The following is an 18,405-nucleotide window of genomic DNA, read 5'->3' as shown; positions in this document are numbered from 1 at the left end:
TTGATTTTAATGAGAGTTCTCTGAGCCTCGTGGATTTGGATTTTCTTTTGTTCCTCAGATTAGGAACGTTTCCAGCTATTATTTTCTCAAATAAATTTTATGCCCTCTTTATCTTTCTTTTTCTTCTGAGACTCCTATAACACAAATGTTATTGTGTTTGATGGAGTCACTGAGTTGACTAAGTCTACTCTTGTGTTCCATAATCATTCTTTCTCTCTCTTTTTTTTTTCAGCTTTATTATTTTTCATTATATTGTCTTCCTTATCACTTATCCACTCCTCTGCTTCTTCCATCCTTGTGGTCATTATATTTAGTCACTTTTGAATGTCAGTTATCATATTTTTCATTTTTGGTTTTTAATTCTTTATATCTGTAGTAAGGGTCTCCCTGATGTCTCATATGCTTTTCTCAAGACCAGTGAGTATCCCCATGGTTGTTGCTTTAAATTCACCATCAGACATATTTCTTATATCTGTTTTGATTACATCTCTGGCTGTCATCTTCTCTTGTTTTATCTTATGGGATGAATTCCTCTGTCTTGGAATTTTGCCTAAGTCTCTGTCTTCTTCTCTGTGTTAGGAAACCTTATTAAGTCCTGCTCATTAATGTAATGGCTTTATGAATAAGAGGTCAAATACTGTCCAGGGCCTGGCACTTCAAGGAGAGTCTCTGATGTATGCTGTATGCACTCTGCTGCTGTCATTTGACTTCTCTATCCTTCAGACCAGTCAGCTGCAGAGGCTCTCCTTGGCTGGAGTGGGCAGTGTTTGGACCATGAACAGAGTGTGGTGAGTTTTCCCTAGCTGTGCTCTGTTTTGCATGTTAAATAAGACCTGATACTACCTCCACTAGAAGAGAACACACAGAACTCTCTAGTCAGTAAACATAATGTGGACAGAGGTTTATGCTGGTCTTCTGAATAAGAGACCCACCATGCTGGGACTGAGGCAAATTTTACCTATAAGTGCAGTACTGGAATACCACATGGGTGGGTGACCTGGTGTAAGCAGGTTAGGCAGTTAGTGTTGGTGCCGTGTTATTTACAGAAGGTGGTACTATGTTTATGCTAAGGGGCAGGGAAGGGAAATGGCACCAGCCAGCTCCCATGTACCTGGAAAAGGGTCTCCATTCTTGCAGTTTTCAGGGAGGCATTCTAAGAAAAGTAAATAATCTCCAACTTGTGTGTATCAGGTATTTTTTCAGTCAGTTTTCACGTTATCTGACTGTGGGTTGTTTGTCTGCCTTCTCTCCAGAAGCAGCACAGTGCTCTCCATATTCAATCCCAGCCATGCCTGCTGACTTTTAAAACTCCAGGATTTAGACACAAGGTGTGGGCAGGGACCTGTGATGGTCTTCTGGGGGGAGGGAATCACTGCACTGAAACAGGAAATATACCAAGAAGTATAGTCTCATAAGGGCACAGGGGTGTAGGACTTGGAGTAAGCACACTAGGCAGCCAATGTTGGAGCCAAGCTGCCCTTGGCAGGTAGCTCTGCACTTACGCCTAAGGGTGGGAAACAAAAATGTGTCCCCTGGATCCTTTGTCCCTGGAGAGCCCTCTCTATAAACCTGGCCTCTCATGGCATGCCCCAAGAAAGCAAATAATCTTATTGTGTGCCCCAGGAGATCCTGAGATCCTGATGAATACCCTGGGATTATTTGAAAGCCTTCTGTCTAGAAATAGGGCAGAGTCACAACGCAAGCTTGCAAAGGTTAAAACTCCAGTCTTCAAGCCCCACTTGTTACAAAACTGCACAAAATCAGCTGCTCTCGTTTTCTCAACCAACGGCTTCAGTGATGTGTTTGTATATGTGTTCCCATATGTGCACCATTCTCTCTTGAATTTCTCCATAACCAGGGCTCCTTCCCCTTGACAGCAATTGTCAATGTTTTTCCATCAATGATGACTCCATATATTCTACCTTTATCAAACTGGCTTCTTCACAACCTCTAGTGTGGAGATAAATCTGAAAGATTTACTCTGAAAGTTTTACTCTGAAAGATTTTTTTTTGGTAAATAGAATTATTTGATATATCTAAAAGTGTTTCAAATGAAGAAAAGCATTGTGTGCTCCCAAAACACAGCATCTGTGTTCCAGAGGAAACGGTAAGCACTCCTAAAGAACTACACTTATATTTTCAGAATGTTGTCTAAAATCATCCAGGTAAGAAGTCCCACACTCGAACCATGCTTCCACATTCTCCTTTAAACAATGTCATTAAAGATATGTGCTGCCCTAAAGCTAGCTTCCTCATCCACCCCAGTTTAGAGATATCCAAGTAAAAACCACAAAAATAAGCCAAATCGAAGACCCAAGCACTTAGCATACCTCCAAATACTGCAGTGGTTTGAGCCTCCAGTTGGGCATTCTCTCACACCAGTAAAACTGTTCCATGGACCAGCGAGGAAGAGGGCCATCCATTGTCATTTGCATACTTTCCAGATGCCAAGATGATCTGTTGCTTTACTGACAGCCAATTGCACAGGGCTGATGTTCACAGAAAGGACGGACGTCTGTGGCCATAACAGGCCCCAGTTCAACACACAGGCCGGCATTGCCATGAGACAGGCCTCAAAATCCACACCATGTCCTCTAGGGCCTCCACTACAAGCAGTGGCATCTTTCACCTAGCATGGTGGGGGAAATGGTGAAACCCTGGCCAAGATGACGTCCCACTGAAAGACACAAGGACACCAAGGAGCTAAACAACAGATTCACATGAGGCGTCAGGAGGGGAATTTGGGAAGGAAACAAAAAGCCCAAGGACAAGAGCCTTCCAGGGCACGTGGAGACCCACAAACAGAGGAGAGACACATGTGGAACCATCGAGGTTTTATTAAATTCAAGCCCAAGGGCCGAAACCAGATGGCTAAATAGGTCCCCAAGACTCTAACCCAGAATGGTCCCCTCCATTGGTCCTCAGCATAATCCTATTGAGCAAGATTTTTATGTCATCATCTCTCTTTGAGACCATATGAGTTCTCATCATTGACCTAACCAAGGCAGTCCCCACGCACCTGTGCTTCCCAACCCCATGCACAACATGCTTACCAAAGAGGGTGTCTTGAATGCGAGATGGCTGGGGTGGCACCTTAGTGTGGGCATATTCCAGAAGCTGGGCCAATTGATTATGTGGGCCAGGTGGGATCGTCATTTGGGCAGGGGATCTGTGGACAGAGTGTAACACAGATTTGACAATGGCCTTCCCCATTGCTCCTGACCTTCTGGGCAATGGGCATGAGCCCTGAAGTTGTAGCACCATGACTCCACCTATGACATAAGCAAGACTTGAGGGATGGCAGGAAGGCTCCAGAGCAGCATGCAAGGTCCTCAGTGCATATGTGTCCACCTGACACAAAGGAAACCTAGGCTCCCACAGGGAGATGAGAATGGGAAAAGAGCCACCAAGAGGCAGGCCTGCAACACAGGTCACCAAGTGAGTGAGACAACACTTGGAGAAAATGTGGCAGGCAGAATCATGGACCATCGCTGGTAGGGCCCTGCCCTTGGCTTCAGGAAGAGTGGGCAGAGATGGAAGCCAGGGATGGGCCCAGGGCTGTTGAAGACATGGGTGTCCAAGCTCATTGATCAGTGGAAACGAATACCTCCTTGGCACAAAGTGTATATGGAGACCTGAGGAGCTACACAACGGCCACTTGGCAGGTAAATCCCTGCTCTGAATGCAGCTGCTCAGAGACCTACGGAAAGATTCCTGGGGTGCTCATGGGACTGGTGTGCATCCCACCAGCATCCACATCCATTCCCAAAGAGTGCTGCTATGAGTCCTCTGTAGGAACACCTCATCCTTTCCTATTTTTGCACATTGGGCTAGAAAAGGGAGAGTCCAGCACAGTTATAAAACCATGTCAACATCATTGGTAACAGAAAAACAAGCATGCCCTGGGTTGAAGCACCATCCCAAGGGGCGATGGCAGGCAAGCCCATTCCAGGTATGGGAAGATGCCTGGACCCATAAGACAATGCATCCAACATAAGAGGGCTGATTGGGAAGACCTGGGAGCCAAGAGGGAATACCTACATTCGGGGTCCCTGAGAGCAGCAAGCACTCTTCAGGGAAGGTCTCCCCACTATCCCAGAGTGCTCTAAAGTCATCCAGCTGAAAGTCCTGTTCCTGCCACCCTCCCCCTGTGCCCATTCTAGAAAATGTGGGCGGGAGCCCTTTCCTTCAGGAGTTTGCCATAGGCTCCAAAGCCCACAGCAGGACCTCGCGTCCCTCCCAAAACCTTAGCAATTCTGACATCAAGATGAAAAACATGCTAAACCAGTGAAGGGAGACCATAGGCCCTTGAGAAAGAGGAGCTTTCCAGGGAACTTGGAATCATTGCAGGAGACACAGATTACATATGGTGTCAGGAAAGCACATGGCACAGGCGTGATATTCAGGGACATGCCAGGCCTCTGTGTCAATGATGGGGCCCAGGTACCACACACTGGCTGGTGTTGCCCTGAGGCAAGCCTCCCCATCAGGGAATTGCCACATCCCTTGGGAATTCCATGTACTCATACTGTAATCCACACACTTCACATGATGGGGGCAATGGCAAGACCCTGGCCACAAAGAAATCATCCCACTGAAAGACACAAGGACACCTAGGGAGCTTATCCAAGGATCCAAGTGAGGCATTCCGGGACACAATATGGATGGGCACACAAAGCCCCAGAGTGGGAGCCCGTCTTAGTCACATGAAGGCCCATAGACCAGGGAAAGCCACACTGGGGAGCCTCAAGGGATCAGTCGACTGGAGCCTCATGTGACAGCACTTTTCCAGGGCTACAGGGGTGGTATCCTGAGGCAGAATCCTCAGGATGGTGGCCTCCAGTGAGCCTCAGCATAATCCCATTGTGCATGATATTTAGGTCATCATCTCTCTTCGAGACCATATGAGTTCTCATCATTGACAAAACCAAGCAGTCCCCTCCCACCTGCATCCTTCTCCTGCCAGCTCAACATGCATACCAGAGATGGTTTCAAAGAGCAGGGTGACTAGTTGGGCATATGGCTTAGGGCATATTCCCCAAGCTGGGTCGAATTAGCCCTCCATGTGCCCAGCAGGATCTTGGTCTGGGAAAGGGCTCTGTGCAGAGAGAGGCAGCTCAACCATGAGAATGACTTTCCCAATGGACTTCACCTTGTGGACATGGGCACAAGCCCCAAATGCATGAGGACATGACACCATAATTGACACCAACAAAAATCCAGCGATGGCAGGAAGGAAGGCTCCAGTGTGGCACTAAGGCCCTCAGCCTGTGTGGTTCCACTGGACACCAGGGAAGGCAGGGCCCCCACAGGGAGCTGAGCATGGAGGCTGCACTGGAAGTCAGCAGGCCAGCCACACGGGTCCACCCACCGTGTGATTGGGACACCCCTTGGTGAGCCAGTGGCATGCAGATTCCCAGGCCATGTCTGACAGGGCCTGGCCCTGGGCTTTGCCTGAAATGGGCAGGCATGGTGGCCTAGAATGGGCCATGGATGCTGCACTCAGAGGATGCACACAAAGATTCCTGGGGTTATCAGGGCCCTGGCGTACCTCCCACCAGTGTCCACCTCCATCCCAAAACATCACTGCTTCATGTCTTCCATGGGACAACTCGTTCTTTCTGATCTATGCACTTAGGATTAGTGCAGGGAGAGTGGTTAGCATGATTCCCAAGTGACTTAAACCTCATTGGGAAGAGCATGCACAAGACAAGAATGTCGGTGTGCCCTGCCTCAGGGCACCACCGAATGGCAATTGTCAGGCAAAGCTCCATCCAGTTGAGGAAGACCCAGGAGCCCCATAAGGACATGTGTCCACCAGGAATGGGCCCATAATGAAGATCTGGGAGCCAGGAGTCCCACGTTGCCAACTGGGGTCCCGGCCAAGCTCCCAGCAGTCCTCAGGGACTGTCACTACCCACTATGCCAAAGCTGTCCAGGATCCAGCCATGTAGCCCCTGGCCCGGCTTCTTCCTCCAATGCCCATTTCGGGAAATTTGGGTGGGAACTCTTTCCCGTGGGAGGTCACGGGGGGGCCCAATGCCCACTACAGCACCTTGCATGCCTCCAAGGGCCTCGGCGATTCTGATATCAACCTGAGCTCCCTCCCACACTGCAGAAAGCGGACCATGGCCAGACAAGAAAGAGGATACCTCTGGGGCCGTGGAAACACTTGCAGGAGTCACAGGAGACCTATTATTTCCCAACAGCCCACTGCACAGGGCAGACTTTCAGGGCATGCCAGCCCTCTGAGGGAGTGATGGGGCCCCAGTCCCACAGGCTGGTTTGCATTGCCCTGAGGCCAGCCTCCCCATAGGGCCCATGTGCCCTGGGGCCCCTGTCTGCTTGCATAGGCATCCACTCACCTCACATGGTGGGGTCAATGGGGAAACCCTGATCACAGAGATGATGTCCCACTGAAATACACAAGGACACTGAGGGAGCTTAGCCAGGCCTCTGAGTGTGGGCTCTTGGGATGCACTAAGGATGGCCACACAAAGTGCAAGAGTGGGAGCAGTTTTAGGCACATGGAGGTTGATAGACCAGTGAGAGCCACACTGGGAAGCCACAAGGGATCAGAAGCCTCGAGCCCCAGGTGCCAGCACTATGCCAGGGCCACAAGGGTCCACAGGTCCCACCTCAGGACGTTGCTCTCCATTTGGCCTCAGTGTAATCCTATTTAGCATAATTTTTAGGTCATCATCTCTCTTCGAGTCCATATGAGTTCTCATCATTGACCCAACCCAGGCAGTCCCCACACACCTGTGCCTTCGCCCCACAGGCTCAACATGCTTACCAGAGATGTTGGGTGAAGCGCAGGATGGCCATTTAGACTCCTGGCTTGGGGCCTATTTCTGAAGTGGGGCCAAACTGTACACTATGCAACAGGTGGGATCTCAGTCTGGGCATGGCCTCTGTGCAGAGAGAGGCAGCTCAGGCATGACAACACTCTTCCTCATCGGACCTCACCTTGTGGCCATGGGACTGAGCCCTGAATGTGTGGGGCCATTCCCGCATTCAGGATGCCAGCAAAAATCCAGGGATGGCTGGAAGGATGTGTCCAGCCCAGTGCCAGGTACAATGTACACCAGGGAAAGCAGGGCCCCTATAAGGAGCTGAGCATAGAGGCTGCAACAGCAGGCAGCAGGCCAGCAGTACAGGTCCCCCCACCGTGTGATTGGAACACCACTTGTTGATCTGGTGGCATTCAGAATCCCAGCCATGGCTGGCAAGGCATGGCCTTGGGCTTTGCCAGGAATAGGCAGGCATGGTGGCCTGGAACAGGACATGGATGCTGCACTGGTGGACCTCTGCAAAGATTCCTGGGGTGCTCAGGGGCTAGGCATGCATCCCACCAGCATCCACATCCATCCCCAAACAGCGTTGTCCCATGTTTCCCATGGAGACAACTTGTCCCTTTCTGTCTTTGTGCTTAGGTTTAGCACAGGAGGGTGCACAAGACAAGAACCCTGTCCTGTCCTGGGACACCAGCCAAAAGGCCATTGGCAGGCAAATCCCCAATCAGTCTGGGGAACACTACATGGCCCCATGAGGCCACGTGTCCACTAAGAGTGGGCCCATCAAGAGGACTTGTGAGTCAGCAGCCAAGCAGGACACTAGGGGTCACAGCCAAGCTGCGGGCATGCCTCAGGGACCATCTATCTGCTATTACAAAGCTGTCTAGTATCCAACTAAGTAGTCCCGGGTCTGCCCTCTTCCTCCAATGCCCATTGTGGGAAATTTGAATGGAAACTCTAACCTGCGGGAGGTTGAGGGGGGTTCCAATGCTGAGTGCAGCACCACACTTCCTCCAAGGGCCTCAGTGTTTCTGAAAACGCCCTGAGTGCCCTCCCACACTGGAGAATTCAGCCTATGAGCCAGCAAGAAAGAGGATCCCACTGGGCACCATGGAATCACTTGTAGAGCACAAGTGACCTATCCTTTCCTGACAGCCCACTGCATAGGGCAGACAATCAGGGACACGCCAGCCTTTTGGGGCGATGTTGGAGCCCCAGTCCACAGATGGCTGGCGTTGCCCTGTGGCCAGGCTCCCCAATTGGCCCAAGTGCACTTGCCCTCTCGCTACTCACACAGGCATCCACTCTCCTCCCATGGTTGGGGCAATGGTGAGACCCTGGCCACATGACAACGTCCCACTGAAAGACCCTAGGACACTGAGGGAACTTGGGCTTCCAGGGAGGTGTCCCAGGATGCACTAGAAATGAGCACACAAGCACCATGGTGGGAGGCTGACTGGGCAAGTAGAGGCCCATAGATCAGGGAGAGCTGCCCTGGGGAGCCTCGAGGGATCTGTTGCCTCCAGCCCCAAGTTCCAGGGCTTCGACAGGGCCACAGGGTCACCAGAATACTGCCTCAGGTCGGTGCACTACATTGGACCTCAGCATAATCCTACTGAGTGTAATTCTTAGATCATCATCTCTCTTTGAGACCATATGAGTTCTAATCATTGGCCCAACCAAGGCAGTTCCCACATAACTCTGTCTTCACTCCTTCAAATCCACATGCTTACCAGAGAGGGTTTTTGAAGTGTGGATTGGTCATTTGGACCCCTAGTTCCAGGCCTATTCCAGATGCTGGAAAAACTTCCCTCCATGTGTCAGGTGGGATTTCAGTCCGGGTACAGGATCTGTGCAGAGAGTGGCAGCTCAAGAATGACAACCCCCTTCCCCATCAGACCTCACCTTGTGGCAATCAGTCAAGCTCAGAATCCGTGGGGCTGGGACTGCATCCATGATGCCACACAAAACCGTGGAATGGCAGTCAGGAAGGGTGCAGAGTGGGGCCAAGGCCCTCAGCCTCTGTGGTTCCACTGGACACTAGGGAAATCAGGGCCACACAGGAGTCTGAGCATAGAGTCTGCAACATCAGGCACAAGGCCAGCCACACAGGTCTACTCCTAAGCATGATTGGGACACCACTTGGTGGGCTGTTGGCAGGCATAATACCGGGCATTGGATTGCAGAGACTGGCCATGGGCTTTGCCAGGAATGGGCAGGCATAGTGTCCTGGAAAGGGCCATGGCCACTACCCCAGGGACCCAATAAATAGATTCCTTGGGTGCTCAGGGGCCTGGCATGCATTCCACAACCCTCCACCACCTTCCCCAAACAGCGCTGCTCCATGTATCCCATTGGGACACCTAATCTCTTCCGGTATTTGAGCTTAGGGTTAGTGCAGGGAAAGGGGCTACCACAGTTCCCAAACAATGTCAACATAATTGGGAATTAAATGCACAAGACAACAACCTGACATTGACATGTCTCGAGGCACCCATTGAAGTGCGGCTGTCATGCAAAGCCCCAACAGAGTGGGGGAAGTCCTAAGGGCCTCACAAGGATAGAAATTCAGAAGATGGGGCCAAGGTGAAGACCCTGGGGCCAAGAGCTCCATGCCACTCGGGGTTTGGACCAAGCTGCAGGCATTTTTCTAATACCATCCACCCATTATGCCAAAGCTGTCTAGTGTCCAGCCAAGTAGCCCCAGCCAGGGCCCCTTCCTCCAACGCCCACTGCATGATATTTGGGCGGACTGCTTCAATGCAGGAGATCACACTGGCCATCAGCAATGAACACCACAGCACCTCGCAGTGCCTTCTAATGCCTCAGTGATTCTGCCATCCACCAGAGTGCCATCCCACACTGTAAAACGTGGCCCATAGGCCGTCAAGTAAGAGGATCCTGCAGGGGACCGTGGCATCCCTTGCAGGTGTCATGGGTGACCTGTTTTTTCCAGACAGCCTACTGCACAGGGCAGACATTCAGGGACACACTCTCTGGGAGGATGACAGAGCCCCAGTCCCACAAGATGGCTGGCATTGCCCTGAGGGCAGCCTCATGAACTGGCAGAAGGGCACTGGGTCTCTGGGTACTCACACAAGCATCCACTCTCCTCCCATGGTGGGCTCAATGGCGAGACCCTAATCACCAAGATGACTTCCCACTGAAAGACACCAGGACACCGAAGGGGCTTAGTTGGGTTCCCAGGGATGAGTCCCGGGAAGCACTAATAATGGGCACACAACGCCCCAGGGTGGGAGCACGTCTTAGTAATATGGAGGCCCAGACTGGGGAGAGCCCCACTGGGGAGCCTCAAGGAATCAGTCACCTCGAGCCCCAGGCTCCAGCGCTACGCCAGGGCCACAGGGGTCCCCAGGATCCCGCCTAAGTGGGGTGCCCTCCAGTGGGCCTCAGCATAATCCTATTGAGCATAATTGTTAGGTCATCATCTGTCTTTGAGACCTTATGAGTTCTCATCATTGACCCAACCAAGGCAGTCCCCACCTGCCTCTGACCTTTACCCGCCAGCTCAACATGCCTACCAGAGAGGGTTTGTGATGCACTGGGTGGACATGAGGGCCCCTGGCTTGAGGCCTGTTCCCAAAGATGGGCCAAACTCCCCTCGTGTGCCAGGTGAGAGCTCAGTCAGGGTGCAGGACCTGCGCAGAGAGAGGCAGCTCAGCAATGATGAACGCCTTCCCCATCAGACCTCACCTTGTGGCAGAGGGAGGGATCTCTGAACACGCAGGGCTGGGACTGCATTCATCACACCAGGAAAAATCCTGGCCTGGTGGGAAGGAATGCGGCAGCATGTCCCAAGGTCCTCAGCCTCTGTGGCTCCGCTGGACACATGGGAATTCAGGGCCCCACAGTGGACTGAGCATGGAGGCTGCAAAAGCAGGCACCAGGCCCCATGCACAGGTCCTTCTGCAATGTGAATGGGACACACCTTGGTGTGCCGGTGACAGGCAGAATCCCGGGCCTTGGCCCAAAGGGACCGGATCTGCATTTTGACAGGAAGGGGTGGGCATGCGGTCCTGGAAGGGCCCACGAACACTACCACGTGGATGCAATGCCAAGATCCCTTGGAAGATCAAAGCCCTGACAGGCATCCCACTAGCATCCACCACCACTTCTAAGCAGCGCTGCTCCATGGATTCCTTGGGGGCACCTCATACCTTACAATCTTTGAGATTACGATGAGGGAAGGGTGAGGGGCCAGCACAGTTCCCCAGCGACATCAAACTCCCTGGGACTTGGGGCACAAGTCAAGAACCCTAGCGTGACCTGGCTCATAGCACCGACATAAAAGGCCCATTGTCAGGCAAAGCCCCATCCAGTTACAGGATGACCCATGGGCCCCATAAGAACATGCGACCACCAGACAGTGCCAATGGTGAAGAACCCGGAGGCAGGAGCCTGCATGCCACTCGGGGTCTGGACCATGCTGCCAACATTTTTCAGATACCGTCTACCCATTATGCCAAAGCTGTCTAGTGTCCAGCAAGGTGGCCCCGGGCCAGGCCTCTTCCTCCAAAGACTATTGCTTTGGAGGGCTCAGAAATCTGGGCTCACTGCATCTACACAGGTCACATTGGCCATCTGCAATGCCCACCACAGCACGTCACGTGCGTACTAAGGCATCAGTGATTCTGACATCAATTGGAGCACCCTCCCACACTGGGAAACGTGGCCCATGGGCCATCAAGTAAGAGGATCCCGCAAGGAACTGTGGCCTCCCTTGCAGGTGTTGTGGGTGACCTGTTTTTTGCAGACAACCTAATGCACAGGTCAGACATTCAGGGACACGCCAGCCCTCTGGGGCGAGGATGAAGTCCTGGTCCCACAAGATGGCTGGCATTGCCCTGAGGCTCCCTCGCAAATTGTCCAAAGGGCACTGGGTCTCCGGGTACTCACACAGACATCCACTCTCCTCCCATTGTGAGCTCAATGGCGAGACCCTGGTCACCAAGGCGATGTCCCACTGAAAGACACCAGGACACCAAGGGAGCTTAGTTTGCTTTCCACGGATGCGTCCCGGGAAGTAGTAGTGATGGGAAAAACGCCTCAGGGCAGGAGCACATTTTAGGCCTGTGGAGGCCCAGAGACAGGGGAAAGCCCCACTGGGAGCCTCAAGGGATCTGTCCCCTCGAGCCCCAGGGGCCAGTGCTACACCAGGGCCTCAGGGGTCAACAGGATCCCGCCTCAGTGCGGTGCCCTCCACTGGGCCTCAGCATAATCCTATTGAGCATAAGTATTAGGTCATCAACTATCTTCGAGACCATATGAGTCCTCATCATTGCCCCAACCAAGGCAGTCCCTATCAGCCTCTGCCTTCTACCCGCCAGCTCAACATGCTTACCAGAGAGGGTTTGTGATACGCAGGGTGGCCATAGGGGCCCTTGGCTTGGGGCCTGTTTCTGAAGATTGGCCACACTCCCCTCCATGCACCAGGTGAGAACTCGGTCGTGGGGTGGGATCTGCACAGAGAAAGGCAGCTCAGCAATGACAAGCGCCTTCCTATCAGACCTCTTTTGTGGCAATGAGAGGGATCCTAGAATGCCCAGGATTGGGACGGCATTCATGATGCCAGCAAAAATCTTGGCCTGGAGGGAAGGAAGGTTGTAGCATGTCCCCAAGGCTGTCAGCCTCTGTGGTTCCACGGGACACCGGGAATTCAGGGCCTCACAGGAGTCTGAGCATAGAGATTGCAAAACCAGGCAACAGGCCCCATGCACAGGTCCTCCCACAAAGTGATTGGGAAACAGCTTGGTGGGTTGGTATCAGGAACAATCCCGGGCCTTGGCTGGCAGGGACTGGCCCTGAATTTTGCCAGCAATGGGCAGGCATGGGGCCCAGAAGGGCCCACGAATGCTACCACGCAGATGCAATGCCAAGATCCCTTGGGGGATCAGGGCCCTGAAGGGCCTCCCACCAGCATCAAACAACATCACCAACCATTGCTGCTCCAAGGCTCCAGTGGGGACACCTCATCCCTTCCCGCCTTTGAGATTACAGTGAGGGAAAGGTGAGGGGCCAGCACGTTTCCCCAGTGACCTCAAACTCACTGGTACTTGGGGTCACACGTTAAGAACCCCAGCGTGCCCTTGCTCATGGCACCAACCAAAGGACCACTGTCAGGCAATTCCCATCCAGATACAGGACGACTGACGAGCCCCATATGGACACGTGGCCACCGGGGGGGTCAATGGTGAAGAACCCGGTGCCAGGAGCGCACATGCCACTCAGGTTCCAGGCCACGATGCACACATTTTTCAGATACCATCTACCCATTATGCCAAAGCAGTCTAGTGTCCAGCCTGATAGCCCCGGGCCTGGCCCCTTCCTCCAAAGCCCATTGTGTGAAATTTGGGTGCACCACTTCCATGCAGGAGGTTGCTTTGGCAGACTGCAATGCCCAAGGCAGAACCACGCGTGCCTACTAAGTTATCAGTGATTCTGAAATCAACCTGAGCACCCTGGGAAATGAGGCCCATGGGCCTTCAAGTAAGAGGATCCCACAGGGACCGTGGCATCCTTTGCAGGTATCGCGGGTGACCTGTTTTCTCCAGACAGCTTAGTGCACAGGGCAGAAATTCAGGGACACGCCAACCCTCTGGGTCAAGGACAAAGCCCCAGTCCCACAAGTTGGCTGGTATAGCCCTCAGGGTGGCCTCGTCAATTGGCCCAAGGGCACTGGGTCTCCAGGTACTCACACAGGCATCCACTCTAATCCCATGGTGGCCTTAATGGCGAGACCCTGCTCACCAAGATGATGTTCCACTGAAAGACACCAGGACACCGAGGGAGCTTAGTTGGGTTCCCAGGGATGAGTCCCGTGAAGCACTGGTAATTGGCACACAATGCCCCAGGACGGTAGCACGTCTTAGGCGTATGGAAGCCCAGAGATCAAGGAAAGCCCCACTGGGGAGCCTCGAGGGATCGGTAGTCTCAAGCCCCAATTGCCAGTGCTACGTCATGGCCACAGGGGTCCCCAGGATCCCGCCTAAGTGGGGTGCCCTCCAGCGGGCCTTAGTGTAATCCTATTGAGCATAATTTTTAGGTCATTATCTGTCTTCAAGGCCATATGAGTTCTCATCATTGACCCAACAAAGGCAGTCCCCAAATGCCTCTGCCTCCTAACCACAGCTCATCATGCTTACTAGAGAGGGTTTGTGATGGGCAGGGTGGCCATAAAGGCCCATGGCTCGGTGCCATTTCCAAAAGACAGGTTAAACTTCCCTCCGTGCACCAGGTGGGATCTCAGTCAGGGCGCAGGATCTGCGTAGAGAAGCAGCTCAGCAATGACAAATGCCTTCCCCATCAGACCTCACCTTGAGGCAATGGGAGGGATCTCAGAATGCACAGGGCTGGGACTGCATTCATGATGCAATCGTGCAATCCTGGCCTGGCAGGAAAGAAGGCTGCAGCATATCCACAAGTCCTTAGGAATCTGAGCATGGAGGCTGCCACAGCAGGCACCAGGACACAATCACAGGTCTTCCCGCAGCATGATTGGCACAGATATTTGCGGGTAAGTAGCAGGCAGAATCCCAGGCCTTGGCTGGCAGGGACTGGCCCTGCATTTTTCCAGGAATGGGCAGACATGGGGCCCTGGAAGATCCCACAAACGCTACCACACAGACGCAACACCAAGACCCCTTGGGGGAACAGGGCCCTGATAGGCATCCCACCAGCATCCAACACTGTCTCCATCAGCACTGCTGCATGGCTCCCATGGGAACACCTCATCCCTTCACGTCTTTGAGATTATGGTGAGGGAAAGGTGAGGGGCCAGCATGGTTCCCCAGCGTCTTCAAACTCACTTGGACGTGGGGTCACTAGTGAAAAACCGCAGCGTGCCCTGGCTTGTAGCACCGACCAAAGGGCCATAGTCAGACAAAACACCATCGATCTGTGGGATGACCCACAGAACCCATAAGGACACACGACCACCAGACGGTGCCAATGGTAAAGAACCCAGGGGCAGGAGCCCGCATGCCACTTGGGGTCTTGACCATGCTGAGAGCATCTTTCAGATTCCATCTACCCGTTATGCCAAAGCTGTCTAGTGCTACTCAAGTAACCCCGGGTTCGGCTCCTGCCTCTAAAGCCCATTGCATGAAATTTCGGCACACCGCTTCCACGCAGGAGGTCACAGTGGCTGTCTGCAATGCCCACCGCAGCACGTCGCATGCCTACTAAGGCATCAGTGATTCTGACATCAACCGGACCACCCTCCCACACTGGGAAACATGGCCCATGGTCCGTCAAGTAAGAGGATCCCGCAGGGAACCATGACATCCCTTACAGGTGTCACGGGTGATATATTTTTCCAGACAGCCTAGTGCACAGTGGAGACGTTCAGGGACACGCCAGCCCTCTGGTGCCAGGAGGAAGCCCCAGTCCCACAAGATGGCTGGCTTTTCCCTGAGTGTTCCCTCGCCAATCTGCCCAAGGGCACTGGATCCTGGGTACTCACACAGGCACCCATTCTCCTCCCACAGTGGGTTCCATGGCGAGACCCTGGTCACCAAGACGACATCCCACTGAAAGAAACCAGGACACCGAAGGAGCTTACTTGTTTTCCCAGGGATGAGTCTTGGGAAGCACTAGTAATGGGCACACAATGCCCCAGGGTAGGAGCACATCTTAGGCGCTCGGAGGCCCAGACCAGGGAGAGCACCACTGGGGAACCTCGAGGGATCAGTCGCCACGAGCCCCAGGATCCAGCGCTATGCCAGGGTCACAGGGGTCCCCAGGATCCTGCCTCAGTGTGGTGCCCTCCACTGGGACTCAGCATAATCCTAATGAGCATAATTTTTAGGTCATCATCTGTCTTCGAGAGCATGTGAGTTCTCATCATTGACTCAACCAAGGTAATCCCCTCCCACCTCTGCCTTCTACCCCCTAGCTCAACATGCTTACCAGAGAGGTTTTGTGATGTGCAGGGTGGACATGGGGGCCCTGGCTTGAGGTTTGTTCCCAATGATGGGCCAAACTCCCCTCCATGCACCAGGTGGGATCTCAGTCGGGGCGCAGGATCTGCGAGGAGAGAGGCAGCTCAGCAATGACAAACACCTTCCCCATGAGACCTCACCTTGTGGCAATGGGAGGGATCTCAGAATGCGTGGGGCTGGGACTGCATTCATGACACAATCCTGCAATCCTGGCCTGGAGGAAAGGAAGGCTGCAGTGTGTCCACAAGGCCCTCAGCCTCTGTGGCTCAACTAGAAACAAGGGAATTCAGGGCCCCAGAGGAGTCTGAGCATGGAAGCTGCAACAGCAGTCACCAGGCCACACTCACATGTTCTCCCGCAGCATGATTGGGACAGACCTTGGTGGGTCGGTGGCAGGCAGAATCCTGGATTTTGGCTGGCATGGACCGGCCCTGTGTTTTGCCAGGATGGGCAGGCATGGAGACACGGAAGGAACCATGAACCCTACCACACAGACGCAACACCAAGATCCCTTGGGAGAACAGGGCCCTGACGGGCATCCCACCAGCATCCAACATTGTCTCCATCAGCGCTGCTCCATGGCTCCTGTGGGGACACCTCATCCCTTCCCATCTTTGAAATTACGTTGAGGGAAGGGTGAGGCACCAGCATGATTCCCCAGCACCTTCAAAATCACTGGGTCTCCGGGTCACATCAAGAACCCCACCATGCCCTGCTTTGTGGCACTGACCAAAGGGCCATTGTCAGACAAAACCCCATTCAGCGGTGGGGCAGCCCCTAGGGCCCATAAGGACACACGGCCACCAGATGGTGTCAATGGTGAAGAACCCGGGGGCAGGAACCCGCATGCCACTCGGGGTCTTGACCACGCTAAGAGCATCTTTCAGATACCTTCTACCCATTATGCCAAAGCTGTCTACTGTCCTTCCAGGTAATCCCGGGCCCAGCCCTTGCCTCCAAAGCCCATTTCGTGAAATTTGGGTGCACTGCTTTCAAGCAGGTGGTCACATTGGTCGCCTGCAATGCCCACCGCAGCACATTGTGCTTTCAGGGACACACCAGCCCTCTGGGGTGAAGACGAAGCCCCAGTCCCACAAGATGGCTGGTGTTGCCATGAAGGCTGCCTCACCTATTGGCCAAAGGTCACTGGGTGTCTGGGTTCTCACACAGGCATTCACTCAGGTCCCATGGTGGGCTCAATAGAAAGACCACGGTCACCCAGATGACGTCCACTAAAAGACACCAGGACACCAAGGGAGCTTAGTTGAGTTCTCAGGGATGAGTCCCAGGAAGTACTAGTAATGGGCACACAGCACCCCAGTGTGGGAGCACGACTTTTGCGCGTGGAGGCATAGATACTGGGGAGAACCCACAAGGGAGCCTCAAGGGATCGGTCACCTTGAGCCCCAGGTGCCATCCTCCACAAGTGCCACAGGGGTCCCCAGGATCCCGCCTCAGTGCCGTGCCTTCCACTGGGCCTCAGTGTAATCCTATTGAGCATAATTTTTAGGTCATCATCTATCTTTGAGACCATATGAGTTCTCATCATTGACCCAACCAAGGCAGTCCCCACCCACCTCTGCCTTCTACCCATCAGCTCAACATGCTTATCAGAGAGGGTTTGTGATGTGCAGAGAGGCCATGGGGGCCCTGGCTCTGGGCCTGTTCCGAAGATGGGCCAAATTCCCCTCCATGTGCCAGGTGGGATCTCCATCGGGGTGCGTGATCTGCGCAGAGTGAGGCAGGTAAGCAATGACAAACGTCTTCCCCATCAGACCTCATCTTTTGCCATGGAAGGGACCTCAGAATGCATGGGTCTGGGACTGCATTCATGACATAATCCTGTAATCCTGGCCTGGTGAGAAGGTAGGCTGCAGCATATCCACAAAGCCCTCAGCCTCTGTGGCTCCACTGGAAACAAGGGAATTCAAGCCCCACAGGAGTCTGAGCATGGAGGCTGCCACAGCAGGCACTAGGCCACACGCACAGGTCCTCCCACAGCGTGATTGGGACAGACCTTGGCGGGTTGGTGGCAGACAGAATCCCTGGACTGGGCTGGCAGGAACCAGCCTTGCGTTTTGCCAGGAATGGGTTGTCATGGGTCCACAGAAGGGCCCATGAACGCTACCACGCAGACGCAATGCCAACATCCCTTGGGGGATCAGAGCCCTGATGGGCATCCCACCTGCATCCAACACTGTCTCCATCAACGCTGTTCCATGGCTCCCATGGGGACACCTCATCCCTTCCCGTCTTTGAGTTTATGGTGAGGGAATGGTGAGGGGCCAGCACGGTTTTCAGGCGCCTTCAAACTCACTGGGACTCAGGGTCACAGGTAGAGAATCCCAGCGTGCCCTGGCCTGAGGCACTGACCAAAGGACCATTGTCAGAGAAGGCCCCATACAGCTGCGGGATGACCCCTGGGGCCCATAAGGACACACGACCACCAGACGGTGCCAATGGTGAAGAACCAAGAGGCAGGAACCCGCATGTCACTCGGGGTTGGGCCACGCTGCCAGCATTTTTCAGATAGCATCTACCCGTTATTCCAAAGTTGTGTATTGTCCATTCAGGTTTATCACCATACCTGGCCCCTGCCTCCAAAACCCATTTTGTGAAATTTGGTTGCACTGCTTCCATGCAAGAGG

The 18,405-nt window shown here is 53.5% G+C and overlaps 1 long non-coding RNA gene and 9 other non-coding genes across 11 annotated transcripts in view; all 10 read right to left on the bottom strand.

Annotated features, from left to right (window-relative positions):
- Nucleotides 1-18,405, bottom strand: part of LOC121042538 (uncharacterized) — a 54,451-nt gene that overhangs the window by 30,052 nt on the left and 5,994 nt on the right. For both annotated transcript variants that reach the window (XR_005796280.1, XR_005796279.1), the window contains exons 3-8: nucleotides 15,726-15,842; nucleotides 12,160-12,277; nucleotides 11,715-11,781; nucleotides 10,340-10,456; nucleotides 3,054-3,169; nucleotides 2,331-2,677 (exon numbers count right to left, since the gene is read on the bottom strand). This is a non-coding gene — a long non-coding RNA (uncharacterized LOC121042538). The remainder of the gene's footprint in view (nucleotides 1-2,330; nucleotides 2,678-3,053; nucleotides 3,170-10,339; nucleotides 10,457-11,714; nucleotides 11,782-12,159; nucleotides 12,278-15,725; nucleotides 15,843-18,405) is intronic.
- On the bottom strand, nucleotides 2,917-2,996 carry LOC121042632 (small nucleolar RNA SNORD115). Its single transcript, XR_005796349.1, has one exon. It is a non-coding gene; the product is annotated as a small nucleolar RNA SNORD115 (small nucleolar RNA).
- On the bottom strand, nucleotides 4,845-4,925 carry LOC121042638 (small nucleolar RNA SNORD115). Its single transcript, XR_005796355.1, has one exon. It is a non-coding gene; the product is annotated as a small nucleolar RNA SNORD115 (small nucleolar RNA).
- LOC121042625 (small nucleolar RNA SNORD115) lies at nucleotides 6,660-6,740 on the bottom strand. The gene has a single exon (XR_005796343.1). It is a non-coding gene; the product is annotated as a small nucleolar RNA SNORD115 (small nucleolar RNA).
- Nucleotides 8,394-8,474, bottom strand: LOC121042639 (small nucleolar RNA SNORD115). The gene has a single exon (XR_005796356.1). It is a non-coding gene; the product is annotated as a small nucleolar RNA SNORD115 (small nucleolar RNA).
- LOC121042623 (small nucleolar RNA SNORD115) lies at nucleotides 10,203-10,283 on the bottom strand. The gene has a single exon (XR_005796341.1). It is a non-coding gene; the product is annotated as a small nucleolar RNA SNORD115 (small nucleolar RNA).
- LOC121042634 (small nucleolar RNA SNORD115) lies at nucleotides 12,023-12,103 on the bottom strand. Its single transcript, XR_005796351.1, has one exon. It is a non-coding gene; the product is annotated as a small nucleolar RNA SNORD115 (small nucleolar RNA).
- On the bottom strand, nucleotides 13,825-13,905 carry LOC121042624 (small nucleolar RNA SNORD115). The gene has a single exon (XR_005796342.1). It is a non-coding gene; the product is annotated as a small nucleolar RNA SNORD115 (small nucleolar RNA).
- LOC121042635 (small nucleolar RNA SNORD115) lies at nucleotides 15,589-15,669 on the bottom strand. Its single transcript, XR_005796352.1, has one exon. It is a non-coding gene; the product is annotated as a small nucleolar RNA SNORD115 (small nucleolar RNA).
- LOC121042615 (small nucleolar RNA SNORD115) lies at nucleotides 17,232-17,312 on the bottom strand. Its single transcript, XR_005796331.1, has one exon. It is a non-coding gene; the product is annotated as a small nucleolar RNA SNORD115 (small nucleolar RNA).

Source organism: Herpailurus yagouaroundi, unplaced genomic scaffold (assembly GCF_014898765.1).
Source record: "Herpailurus yagouaroundi ecotype Mexico unplaced genomic scaffold, PumYag 185, whole genome shotgun sequence".
NCBI lineage: Eukaryota > Metazoa > Chordata > Mammalia > Carnivora > Felidae > Herpailurus > Herpailurus yagouaroundi.
The sequence above is the reverse complement of the archived record's forward strand: the minus strand, read 5'-3'. Positions and strand labels throughout refer to the sequence as shown.